Below are 12,045 nucleotides of genomic sequence, written 5' to 3' on the forward strand. Positions count from 1 at the left end.
AGTCCAGCTTTGGGGACTTATTGTTCTTAGGCTGTTTATCACTACCTTGTACATTGAGAGCGTTATTATCTCTTGCATCTTTAGCAACCCCTAAACATGCAACTGGAATCATTTATAACTGGATACTTACTGTAAGTATGTACCTATTAGGTGAACGCATTTTGTACACATAAAAGCAAAGCATCGTTGATGGAGGTGAGGGCCCAGCACAGTTATCTACACTTTGTATACATTTACAGTATTTTTGTATACAAAATAGGTGCACCTAATAGGTACATATTTATGTACGTACTTGATTGCGAATGACTCCACTTGCCTCTTGTCAAGCAGCCTCTTCACCTATCTAGCTGTGCTCACCGTTAGAAGAGAATTTGGTGGGAGGGGGTTGGGCGGCAGCAAGAAAGGAAGATAAAAAAAATAATAATTGCATTCCAAGCATACCAAAACTGCTGGAAGTCATAGCAATGGGGAAATTGTCGTCCCCCCCCCCTGTATTTTTCTTGGGGGATTTCTTGTGTATTCTAAGAAATGTTCTAGGGCTGCAACTATTCCGGGTGGGGTGGAGGGAAAGAAGGGTGGCTTTGTAAGGGGAATGTCTTGCTTTGTCTGAACTCACGCTGTGACAGACAGGATCAGAGATTGGTTCCTATGCGTATCTCTCTCTCTCTCTCTCTCTTGGTACATATGTATCTGTGGAATGTGTGCAAAAAAGTCTGTTTGCTTTCCGACCGAGAGAGAAGAGAATGTTCCATGGGTCGCGAAATCCATCCCATAATTATAAAATAAACCTTGGATTCTGGAGGTCAGAACTGAAAACTGGGACAAAGAGGAGAGTCTTTTGCCATTTTTGCAGAAAGAAAAAGTTATTTATCTTAAGCAAAGATGAATTAGCATTATTAACACACACGCATGCGCGCACACACACACACACACGCACACATACACACACACACATTGACATGACCTACTGACCCACCTGCCCTTAACCCTAACCCATCTTCCCTAGAGGCCAGAGTGATGTAGGACCGGCCCTATAAAGAGGCAGAGTGAAGCAGCTGCTCAGGGGTCATGAACGGGCCATGCTTTTCCCCCCTGCTTACTAGAATTGGTCCTTCTTTTCTTTTCCTTCTCCTCTGTTGCCCTCTCCCTGAAGGGGATGGAGGCCCGGCACTCGCTGGCTGGCTCCCGTCTCCCAGAAGTCCGAGCCATACGAAGGGCTACTCAAGAGATGGAATGAATTCCCCACGCCTGGTGGCTGGCATGACAGGCATTCTTGTAAAGGCTGTGCCCAGCGACGATGGACCTCTCGCCTGGCGTGCTAAAGACAATCCCTTAATCCCCTCCTCTCAGCACCAGTTGAGGGAGGGAAGGACACACACCCTCTCAGCCAGCTGACCTCACCTTGTTCTCCTGCCTTCACGCTGGCTGGAGGTCAGACGGGTGCCACTCCACCCTAGGTAGGCGGGGTGCGATTCAGACTCTGCGGGCAGATAACCTTCACGAGCCCACTTTTGGAAAGCGATTGTGTTGTACGACAAGGTCAGGGGAACCCTCGGCTTCTCTGGTTGAGTGGCTGTAGGAGCTTTTTCAGGAGGTCAACCCTTCACTTCAAGGGCTACGGGAGATCAGCCATCCCTCTGAGAATGGCCTCCATTGGACCAACAGGAAAACATTTGCCTGAACGAACACAGCTGAAGCCGCACTACGAAGCAGGGGGGAGGACTCCAGTTGCACGACTCGCTGTCAACTTGGACTTAAGTCACATCGGTGACTCGACTCGGGGCTGTTTCTTTTCAATGACTTGGACTCAACACAACCCACCCAAGACTTCCTTTCTTCTGGGGGGGGGGGGAAAGCTTGTTTTTAATATGGACTTGGGACTTGGTACCAAAAACATGGACTTGGGACTCAGACCCAAACAGTTGCCGACATCCCTGCTAGGAATTCCACCTAACGGTCAAAAGAAAACGTGGTACGACTTGTCCTGTATGGTGGCAAACCTCCTCGCTCTGCTCGCTCATCCTGGTTTGGATGGCTCACTCAACAGGTACATCGGAACCCCGTTTTATCCTAAAATACTCCTTGTGGTGCAGGCTCTGACATCCTGCGGCTGGCACCAGTCTCTCTTTTGGCTTTGCTTCGTGCTGGAGAAACGTTGGGCAAAAGCGGTAAAAAAAAGTGGTCACCTGTTTGAAAAGAACTGGAGTGATCAGCTCTGCCTTTCCTACTGTGAATACCATGAAGGCAGAAACCCATCCGGAGCAAAGCAAGCTAAACCGGGCGCATGCACGACCCCACCTAGGATGCATCTGATCAAGAATGCTTTTGTAATTCCCGGCAGGAGTACAAAGCATGCCTGGCGTTCCGCCCAGGCTTCTCATAGAGCAGTCCGTCCATTTATTGAAACCAAGCGGCTGGTGGGTTTTTTTTTTTTTTTTTTTTTGGAGCATCAATCAATTCAGAAAAGGAGCAAGAAACATGTCAACGGCCTCCAAGCATGAGGAAACCATTGGCAAACTAACACAAGGCCTGCTCTGAGTACAGTCTTTGGCGAAACTGCGAGGCTCAAGCGGAACATCCATGGTTATTATGATGCTCGTTAACACCATGAAACTCCAAGCGACCAGCCCTGGCAGCGAGACCTTCCTAACTCTGATGTTTGAAAGTCACGCACATCCTTCCTTGAAGCCTCTCTGTAATGCGTGGAAATCATCTCCAAAGGATGATGAAGCCGTCCAGCGTAGCCTCCCAGGCCAGTATGGAGACTTGTGTTCAACATTCAGCCTGTAACCTCGTTTGGGGAAGAGTTTTGAAAACAGATTGTGAACATATATTTATGATATTCTTTGGAAAGGGGGGGATTGACACCTGGCTACAGTTGATTCCTTTGTTTGATGTTTTCGAGAAATGCTATTTGCCTTTTCTAAAAGATGAAGCTCTCACACTGCAGGCCTGCTAATTTGTTTTGCTTTTTTCCTTTTCTTGTTTTGGTGCGGTCAGACCTGAAATATTTGCTACTATTCTCATGGCCCACATAAATGGCACCGCATCCAAAACTGGTTTTATACCTTTCTATCAATTCCTGACGAAAGCATCATCATGACGGCAGACCGGGTGAGATTTTACACCAGTGGCCAGAATCCTACCTGGTTTTTGGCAGGAAGTTTGCATAACTTGCGCCTCATTGAGGAGGTGCCAACCCACACCTTTGCTGCGCGGTCACACGCCTGAGCCGGCATGTTCCTGAGCCGCTCCTTGGCACCTCGTCAGCCAGCTGCAATTAGCCATGGCAGTTACAGAAACCTGATGCAAACACCAGGAGGCAGCTGGCTGATTTGATTTCCTTATTTTATTATTATCATCATTTTTTTTTCTAAACTTGCCTAAGGAAGAACTAACGGGCACATATTTCACAGTCCATTTCCCCTTTTTATTGGAAATGGGCATGGCATTACCCTTCATACTAAGAGGAAGTGGGCGGTTTCGCCCTGGCTGGCCTTGCCTGGCTGGCCGCAGCTCTTTCCTGGCACTGCCACTTCGATCTCCTTTGAAGACCAAACCAAAGGCCCCGCCCTGCAGATGCCAAGAAAGGGCACCTGGGATGTCTGCATAGATAAAGCAGGTGCTCTCCGGCAGAAAGCCAGCAGGTCGGTCAGACCTGAGTTTCTGCTTGCCTTCAATTTCCCAATAATTAGCCGCTATCAAGAACATCAGCCAAGCTGCTTAACAGAACAATACACCACACTAGGAGGTGGGGCAGGTGGAAATTCGGAACCCTGATTCTTTTCATATTTCTTCTGTTTTGGTCCTTTTCTGTTCCTTTGCTTGCTTGCGTGCTTCTTTCCTCCGGTGTACCTCTCCTCTCACAACTTCACCAGCAGTTCCCGGGGTAAGAGTGGAGCAACAGCTGAGTTTAACAGCAGACCTCGTGGCGAAAACCTTGGGACTTTTTCTGCCTTGACCCTGATCTAGTTTTTGATACCACCTAGCTTAATGAAGAGTTATGCAGAACTCAAAAGCTTGCACACTTTTGTGGAATCTGTTGGGAGTTTTTACAGCCTCACATGCTGTCTATGTGGCTGGAAGGGTCCTTTCTGGGCTGGGGTAACTGTCAATCTGTCCAGCACAAACCAATCCCTCCCTCCCACTTCTGAAGTCAAAGAGTCTATCAGAAGCAGCATTTGTTCTTACAGTAGTTTGCTGTTGATCTGTTCACAACTTTAAGTACTGAAACATTTTATTCTTTCTCTTACCTATGAGTGAGTTACTGAGATCTTACATGCCAGTTAAGGAGAAAGGGGTGGACTATATGGAGAACTTGAAGTTATTCTCCTCCATGAGTTTCTGTATTTCTACTGTGCAGCTAATGGAATTCAAAACTCTGCAACAGCCTCCTAACAATATTGTCTCCTGATGGATCTTGGCTTGGCTGTTTACTAATTTACTGGGGTGGAGGAGCTGCGGGGCAGCTGTTAACGAGGCCGCGAAGCCACAGGTAGGCTTTCTCTGGGTGGCTGCTGGTTTTTATTCCTTTGGAGAGAGGAGTCTAAGGAACAGGTGTGGGTGAGCATCCTGGATAAATAGGTGTTCTTGGCACCTCCCCAGGTGACAGCTTGCCATCTCTCTGCATGGCCTATGTGTCGCTCGTTGGCCACCGAGGCGTGTGTTCTCTATACAGGACCTTTGGCACAGGGACAAAGTTCTCACATGTAGAATTTTGGAAAATCTGGGTTTTACTGAATTTCACATCAGATGATTTTCATCATCATCATCATCATTATCATTAACAATAATAATAAATCTGGAAGACTGTCCTTTCAAATCTGGGTAAACTATGAAAAACAAACTGTGACAAACTTCTTGGGAGAGAAAGACATCTTAAGACTAAAGACTTTTGGCTAAATAATATATTAAAGAGAATTGCATTTTTAAAATTACACATTAAGAGAAGGAATGCTTTCCTTCCAGGCATTCAATTCATTCAAGGATCCATGTCTGAGCCATCAGGTTTGTAAAGAGAATCCCGTGTTTGCCTCTGGATGACCGACCACAAACCAAAAGCAAGCTAATTTCCAACACGCAGAATAAGGTAAGCATGTATTCGATGCACAGAACCAAGGCCATCCAAGTTATTTTGGCACCAGACACGGAAATTTTCTCAATTAAAAAAAACCCAAGTAAATGTAAAAAAATATATATTTATAAGTAAAAACACAACAAGTCGGGTCCAGAAATAAAAATTCCGATTTAGAACAGATTTGCTGAAATCAACATGGCACACTATTCTGATGCAAGTTCTACTTGTTTCAGTGGCTCTCCTTTAAATATGAGCTAATAGGATATCTACAACCCCCCCCCACACACACACACTGTTGAACTTCTGAACACTCTCCAGCAGCAAAATTCCCAGTCTCTCAGAAAAACTACAAACCCCAGCATTCCACAGGACAGACCTTGGCAGCTACAACAGTCTCAAACTGCAATAAGTGAGCATTACAACACACACTATCACACACTATGAACCTGAATTCAAGCCAGCAAACAATAAACTAATGATTAACTACACGCTGCTTTTTCAGGATGTTTGAGACCGCCGCTGGACCATTTGCTGTGTGGCAGGGCTGGTCCAGAAATCTGTAAAACCAAATATTTGAAAACAGTGGGAAGGAAAGCAAACATGTCCTTACCTGCGATGGGCGTTTCCCCTGGCAGCATCCATGGCAGTTTCTGCCTAGACATATGGAGAAGTTACACTTGGCATCGAGCCTAACAAGGTTTGAGCATTGCTGGACTTACAATCCCTGAGCCAAACTTCTCTTACACTCATTTTAATCTGAGATGCTGGCAGGGAACCCCCCCCCCCCCCCAATAACCCCCCATGCACTTTTAATTCTGCTTCAGTGGCAAATACATTTCTGACCTTCCACCAATTCCTTTGAATCAGCACCGGCAGTTTTACGCCTCTTTCCCCCCTTCCTCTCTTCCCTTTGTGTGTTGAGTAAATTGTGCCACAACGGAGCTGTGCAAGCATCTCGGGTGCAGGTGGCCTGTCCTGGCACATCAGTGATCTTAAGGGTGGCTGTACAGCCTGAGCACTAATTTGCACACCTCTGGTGGGACTGCCGTTCCTTCTTGATCCCTCCCCTCCCCCCCTCGTGCCTTAATCAGCAGAAAGTATGTGGCTGGAGGAGGATGCCCAATCCAAGATGTGGCTTGTGGGTCAGCATCACTCCGGCTCCAAATGGCTTTTTTTCCTCCCTTGGAGAGTAAGAGAGCTCAAGGAATTAACAATACAACCGACTGATCTTTAGCCTCTCCTGTAAAAACTTACCCGTTTCCCTCCCGGGCTAGACGTTAACAGAGCAAAACATGCTTAGCAAACGGCACGCAACCAGGCTGTGGAAGTGGTAATCTTTTCATTGATCATGCTCCTGGTGGTAGGGGCTTCTGTGGATTGTTTGCCAAAGTAGTAACTTTTACAAATTCTTTACCATTTCTCTCCTCCTTCCTTTTAACGGGGCTTCTACACTTACATTTTTTTCCTAACCTAACTATTACGCAAGAGTTAACCCATGCCATAAATGCATCCACCCATGAGAAAACAGATGAAAGACGGTTCCCATTCCACAGAATTAATATGCATGTGTTAGGCCAAGGGCTGACGTTTATATTTAGTTATATATATTTTAAGTATCCCGTGACTTCTTGGTGATTTCAATGGGTTTGAACCCTTTGAGCCGCAGAGGGGAACAGAACCAGGGTTAGGAGAGCATTACCCTGGATGGCCATTACCCTCAGACTTCAGCCCACACTGGGAGACCTGGGGAGTCCCTTCCCCCCCCCGGAGGATGTCCCACTGAGCCAGCGGTTATAGAAGGTGGGTTAACGGTGTGCATTTCTCTTATTTTGAAAACCTTGTGACTTTGGTTTCCTCTCCCACATGCCGGCACCCCAAAATGCAAACAGGAGTAGTTCCCTTTTGGAAAAGGCCGCCCGACCAGCTTGAACCACCCCATCAAAAGGGCTTAAGGGATGATCGGAAGAGTTGGTACTCCAGTTATCTCGGAAAATACTGATTTCATTGGACGGGATCGTGGTTTACATCCTTTGGGCAGGAACAGGGATGAATCAACCACATTTTAAGATGTTTTATACGTCTATAAGGCCATCAGGTCCGAATCCCAGAGAGGACAGGAGTTTCCGTGGGGTGTCAGAAAGCTTCTCCAAGAGGAGGCACGTCTGAGACAGTCCTTGGAAGAAGTAACTGCCTTACTTGGAGAGCAGTGACTCAGCCTTCATTTCTGGCGCTTGAAATAATGAATAGGCTTTGAGCACATTGCTGTGTCTAATTTGTTCATTATTAATACAAGCTGTCTGCATACGGGGTGTGTGTATTAACTGGGAAAGAAGCAGTTTGCTTTGAACTGCAGAATAAGGCGTCTCAGGAAATCCTATGGACTTAGGGTTTGTGTCAAATGTGTCAAATATATCAGGTTTTCCACGTGTCTGTTTTTGTGTGTTTCAGAAAAAAAACCATACAGAAATGCCATGACTGTTGGGAAGTAGGGTGATGCTTCGTGTGCCCCATTTTTAAGTGAACTTTCCCCTCCCATCACAGTCTTGACTAAAAACTGTATCGGTCTATACATATCTCAGATGCCAGTTGTGTGGTTTGTGTCAAAGGCCTCAAGTTGCCTCGGTGTGTGTCAATTGTTTTCCATTTTGGGGGAAGCTCGGCAACTTCATTTTCTAGCAATGAGGGTGTATCTCGGACTTTATGTATATCAAATTCATCTTTGGGGAGGTATGGCGTTCATTTCCTATGCCCTGCTTTTAAACTTTAAGGGCTGAATTCAAATGGCATTCAGAATGAAAGAAGACCTGTTGCATCAATGGGATTTACTTAAATGTTGACTCATCTTTCAGCAGTTAATTCAGTGCATCTACTGTAACTGAAACTTGCCATTTGATTTAGGCCTAAACATATAAAGTAGAATTTTCATATATTACCTTTTCAGATTGAAAAAAAAGACAAATTGTACAATGTCACAAAGTGGTGCAAGAGAAAAATAAAATCACATGAATGATGGTATAGATACTGGCCAATAGGTGCCTTTGGCATTGTTAAAACCACAGAGCAAACAATGCATATAGTACTTCTGCTCAGGTAGAACAAGTAAACTGTGTTTTTCTGGAGACATGTTTTTACATTTTGCATGCCAGACTACTCAGCCATTGCATATACCTGGAAGAAAGGTACCTAGTCCTCAACAATAACAACAACAAATGTGTACCTACCATGCACTTGTCGATTATGAAGGGAGAAGTTATTCACTCAAGGGTAGTGCAGACATAACATTATCTTTCTTGTAAGACATTGGGAAACTTAATTATCCTGTCTTCAAACCCATCTTCTTGCTAGGAAGAATTCCTACTAAACCAGGATCTGAAACCCTCATTAAACTGTGTTACCAAAGGCTTACGAAACTATGGTTAAACCTGGTGCTGATGTTCTGTTTAAGACCGGAAGAGAAAATTCACTCTGAAGAGGGAAGACCATCGGAAGAGCACAAGAAAACCTTACAGTGTGAGGGTCTAATGCGTGTGCGGTGGCACAATTCCTTGTGAGTAAGCCCCCCCCCCGAGCAAAGCACACCCTCCGTTGGACCCCTAAGACTGGATTGGTGCCTGAGATGGAGCGGTGGCAGGAATAGGGATGCCAGTGTGTTCCTCCGAGATCTCTCTGTCCCTTCTTGTGGAGACTCAGCAGATATAAATAGCGGGTTGGATGAGCAGCTATTTCCAGAATATGTGGCGGTGGATTAATTTATGTCAGCAAATGGGGAGAGCGAGGGAGCAAGAGAGAGCGAGAGAGCAGGGAGTCCTCAAACATAGCTTAAGGGAAAGCTGAGAATCCTGTCCTCTGAGGGGGCAAGAGGAGAATCCTGCATGTAAGGAAGGCCGGCGAGAAGAGGGTCTTAGAAGGAGAGTCTGGCCAGGCTTCAATGCCGGCTCTTAACAATGAGGTAATCTCAGCCATTCCTCCCGGATTCCTGGCTTGCTGACATCAGCGGGGGGGGGGGGGAGGGGGGACAGGCAGCAGCACAAGAATGCCATCCTGCCTTCAACCCCAAGGAATGCTTGAGTCATGCTCGGGAGCACTGGCCCGGTGTCAGCGCCTCCCTCACCTGAGCAGCATTTAGCCCCGTGGGATCAAGAGCAGTTCAACGCTTCTCCCTTCCCCACATCGCAGCCGGATTTTGCACACAGCACCTGGGGCGGTCTGGAAGCCGTCGGTTGAGGAGGCCTTCCTAATCCTAAAATCCCAAGGAGCAGAATGGCAACATCCGGAGCTCGAGAGAAGTGACTTGGTGTGACTACAATACCCAGGCTCCCCCGGCTACCTTCCTGGCTGCCAGTCACAGCAGACGGCTCTGCCTTGAGCTTGGTCCCAGAATCCTCCAGCCTGTATGGCTACTGGGAGTTGTAGTCCAGACAAGTCACTTCTCCTGAGCGCTTATCAGCTCCAGTCACCCCAGGGATCCTCTCAGAAGCCTCTGGGGCACCCTTGGGTTGTCCTGGTAAGAGGGATGTCTGGTCCATCGGCCCCATAGATGGCCTCAAGCAGAAGGGCACTCGTGGCTGCTGGGGGAGTCGGGAACATGGAAGCCCCAAGGTCTCTGGGGCCAGACAGTCTGGTTGAAATCACATTCGTGTTGTAGAGATGTGATTCCAGAAGGTCTTCATGTCTGAGAAATCAGGTGTCTATTATCTAGACCAGTGGTTCCCAACCTCAGGTGATTCCCCCCAGCTGTTCTTGGACTGCAATCCCCAGGAACCCTGGCCCGCCCAGCTGCTGGTGGAGGTTTCTGAGAATTGCAGACCAAGAACATCTGGATTATCCAAGAGTGGGAACCACTGGTCTAGAAGACCAACAGCAAACTAAAGTAACCTAACTTGCATACTATACCATCAACCTTCTCAAGTGACTATCAGCTGTTCTGAGGACTTAAGAAAGGCCATCTGTACATCTGCTGAAATTTAGAGAGCTCAGATTTTTCTGCTAGTGGGGAACACTTCTACTCGCCTACAAACTGCCTCTAGGATCCCCAGACTGACTGACCTACTTACCTACCTACCCACTCACCTACTTACTATCCATTATCAGCTCCTTCCTTCCTTCCTTCCTTCCTTCCTTCCTTCCTTCCTTCCTTCCTTCCTTCCTTCATTCCTTCATTCACTCACATCTCAAGTTTAACCTGTAAGGTCTACTCAGACTAGTTAGATTGGGTACGACCCACCCACTCTTGACTGAGAAAGACAGTGTCTTGGCTTCTGACTTATACTCTAAACAATATGGTGCAGTTGGACATAAACACAGGCAATAAATCTTAGGAGGAAACTATGAGAGCAACATTTTTTTCAAGAAATACTTACGATGCCAGCCTCTTAGCACATTCTGGCTTTACCTCTGCTTGAGAAACGGGGATGCTCTTAAAGTTAACCTCCAGCAGAAGACCTGAGTAGTTGACAAGGGATTAAGTGACTTTGCAGGATGACTCCTTCAACAACTCGGAGCACGGGGGGGGGGGGGGAATAGCCTGTGGGGTGGCTGAATGGGGGGGGGCTGGGGAAAGATTTCCAGCCATTCAGACTGGTCTGTTTGGTTTGGTATTGAACCAATCAAGACACGCTCCCCAAAACTTTCTCCCCCCACCCCATAAGCTTAGAAAAGTGATGTGTTTGGACTGCAAGTCCCAGAATCCCCACCCCGGATGGCCCCGTTGAATTGGGTAAGTCTCGGAGCTTTCCTCCAAGGGTCCAACGCAAGCATTAGAGGAGACCCATTTTATGAACAAAGTCCTGTCAATGAATAAATCATTAGTTTGTATTTTGTTGCTTCTAAATCTGGTTGTGTGTGTGTGTGTGTGGGGGGTTTGTAGTGGTTTTACCTAACACTTTAAATATATTATTAATTCTTTCTGGATATTTTAATACTGTAATGTACTTTCAATGTTGTCTTTTTGATGACACAAGCCACTTTATGGCCTTTATTTAAGGAGAGAGGTGAGGTAAAACATTTTTTTAAAAGTGTCTTGTTGACTTGAATAAGTCGACTTGGGCAGGGAGTAGTGATGGCATTTAGCCCTCAAAAGTTACATCTCCCAACATTTTTTTAAAAAATCTCTCTCCCTGCGTTAAATGTTGGGAGGCAGAGATCCACGCCTTCCGGACAACTCCCTCCAGCGGACTGCCTGGCTTAGCTATTTCCTTGGAGGTCTTGCGTTGGCCTCCACCTCCTTGGATGGAGGGGGTCATGTCAAGCCTCCTGCTCGGGTGAGTGTCGTTTCCGGTCTCACAGTTGTTTGCCTTCCCCCCATTGTGATGGGGCCCGGCAGCCTAGCCTTCTTTTGCCCCGATGCCCTTTTGACACACGGTCCTTTTCTGGGTGACCCTGGGGGCCAGGAAGCCAGAGGTCAAAGAACGAGGGCCACAGAGCCAGGATGAGGCACATTTCCTGCAGTTGTCCTTCTGGGACGGAGGGGGAAGGATGTTAAGGGCAGCTGGGAATGCGGGAGGTGACGGTGGAATTGGGTCCCGAGGGCTGGGGGAGGGGTAAGGAGGGTTTGACCCTTCCTGGTACAGTTTTCCTCCAGAAACATCTCCCTCTGAAAAACCCATCTCTTCGTTCATTTTTAGTTCATGGCTCCAATTTTATCATCCTTCCTTTCTCCCATAACGGGGACCTGAAGCCTCTTGCAAGAAAACAACACAAGTGAAATGAACACACACAATAGAGGAAACCATTACAAACAGGCGGAGCAGTAAAAGAAAAAGAAATTATGCATTGGCCAAATTAAAAGCTTGTTCGTCAGCAGCCGACCAGTTCCCAAAAGCCAGGGTAGCTTTTGCTTGGAAGGGCAAGGGGGGGGGGGGGAGAGCGCCAGCCTAATCTCTTCTCAGTCGGGAGTTCTGTCTCTGAGGAGAAATATCTGCCTTTTCCCACACAGTGAACTCTTGCAGGAGGAGCCGTTTTCAGGGAGA

At 47.0% G+C, this 12,045-nt stretch overlaps 1 long non-coding RNA gene across 4 annotated transcripts in view; it reads right to left on the reverse strand.

The window, feature by feature from the left end:
- LOC110074564 (uncharacterized) overlaps nucleotides 1–12,045 on the reverse strand; it is a 38,141-nt gene that overhangs the window by 9,146 nt on the left and 16,950 nt on the right. The window contains exon 1 of one of the 4 annotated variants that reach the window (XR_012081586.2): nucleotides 5,688–5,759. The exons of 1 other annotated variant lie outside the window; for it this stretch is intronic. This is a non-coding gene — a long non-coding RNA (uncharacterized LOC110074564). Of the gene's footprint in view, nucleotides 1–1,100; nucleotides 1,301–1,401; nucleotides 1,576–5,687; nucleotides 5,760–12,045 lie in introns of those variants that run through there. 2 more of the 4 variants (XR_013539051.1, XR_013539052.1) reach the window with 2 other exon arrangements.

The sequence above is a fragment of the Pogona vitticeps genome, chromosome 12 (genome assembly GCF_051106095.1).
Source record: "Pogona vitticeps strain Pit_001003342236 chromosome 12, PviZW2.1, whole genome shotgun sequence".
NCBI lineage: Eukaryota > Metazoa > Chordata > Lepidosauria > Squamata > Agamidae > Pogona > Pogona vitticeps.